Source organism: Otolemur garnettii, unplaced genomic scaffold (genome assembly GCF_000181295.1).
Source record: "Otolemur garnettii isolate 467f Iridium unplaced genomic scaffold, OtoGar3 scaffold00038, whole genome shotgun sequence".
Taxonomy (NCBI): Eukaryota; Metazoa; Chordata; class Mammalia; order Primates; family Galagidae; genus Otolemur; species Otolemur garnettii.
This window is the reverse complement of record NW_003852433.1, coordinates 15,274,904-15,276,265: the sequence shown is the minus strand read 5'-3', so window position 1 is coordinate 15,276,265 and position 1,362 is coordinate 15,274,904. Positions and strand designations below refer to the sequence as shown.

Below are 1,362 nucleotides of genomic sequence, written 5' to 3'. Positions count from 1 at the left end.
CCCGGCTATTTTTTGGTTGCAGCCATCATTGTTGTTTTGGCGGGTCCGGGCTGGGGATTCGAACCCACCACCTTAGGTGTACGTGGGTGGCACCTTAGCCAGTTGAGCTATAGGCGCCGAGCCAGATCAGAAATTTTAAAAATAAATTTTAAAGACTTTTTTAGAGACAGAGTGTCACTTTATTGCCCTCGGTAAAGTGTTGTAGTGTCATAGCAACCTCCAACTCCTGGGTTTAGGCAATTCTCTTGCCTCAGCCTCCCGAGCAGCTGGGACTACAGGCGCCCGCCACAATGCCCAGCTATTTTTTGTTGCAGTTTGGCTGGGGCTGGGTTTGTACTCACCACCCTCAGTATATGGGGCTGGTGCCTTACCCACTGAGCCACAGGTGCCACCCTTAAAAGTAATTTTTGCCTTTTTATCTGGAATGAATTTCAAACTTAGAGAAAAATTACAAAAATAAGAATAGTACAGGAGCGACAGCGACACAAGATGGCAGCCACCACGGGCTCTGGAGTAAAAGTCCCTCATAATTTCCGACTGTTGAAGAAGTTGAAGAAGGCCAGAAAGGAGTAGTAGATGGCACAGCTATCTGGGGTCTAGAAGATGACAAAGACATGACACTTACAAGATGGACAGAGATGATAATTGGGCCTCCAAGAACAATTTATGAAAACCGAATTTACAGCCTTAAAAGAGAATGTGGACCTAAATACCCAGAAGCAACCCCCTTTGTAAGATTTGTAACAAAAATTAATATGAATGGAGTTAATAGTTCTAATGGAGTGGTGGACCCAAGAGCCATATCAGTGCTAGCAAAATGGCAGAATTTATATAGCATCAAAGTTGTCCTGCAAGAGCTTCGGCGCCTAATGATGTCTAAAGAAAATATGAAACTCCCTCAGCCACCTGAAGGACAGTGTTACAGCAATTAATCAAAAGGAAAACCACAGGCCCTTCCCCTCCCCCCCCCATTTGATTTGAGCAGTCTTCATTTTCCACAGTAGTAAATTTTCTAGTTACGTCTTGTAGACTTCAAAGTACTGGGAAGGAAGCTCCCATTCAAAGGCAATTTATCTTAAGATTCTGTAAATGATACTAATTTTTTGTCCATTTGAAATATATAAGTTGTGCTTTAACAAATCATCCCACCAAGTGTAACCACTGTCCACATAGCTGAACTTCTGGGATCAAGAAAGTATATTTAGGCTTGGCGCCTGTGGCTCAAGTGGCTAAGGCGCCAGCCATGTGCACCTAAGGTGGTGGGTTCAAATCCAGCCCAGACCCGCCAAAACAACAATGATGGCTGCAACCAAAAAATAGCTGGGCGTTGTGGCGGGCGCCTGTGGTCCCAGCTACTTGGGA

The 1,362-nt window shown here is 44.7% G+C and overlaps 1 protein-coding gene and 1 pseudogene across 4 annotated transcripts in view; both read left to right on the top strand.

Annotated features, from left to right (window-relative positions):
• The window catches only part of PTPN11 (protein tyrosine phosphatase, non-receptor type 11), a 101,913-nt gene that overhangs the window by 12,715 nt on the left and 87,836 nt on the right, over window positions 1-1,362 (top strand). The window lies entirely within an intron of this gene.
• Window positions 419-1,204, top strand: LOC100956172 (annotated as a pseudogene). Its single transcript, XR_002773433.1, has one exon. The product of XR_002773433.1 is annotated as a ubiquitin-conjugating enzyme E2 variant 1 pseudogene (transcript).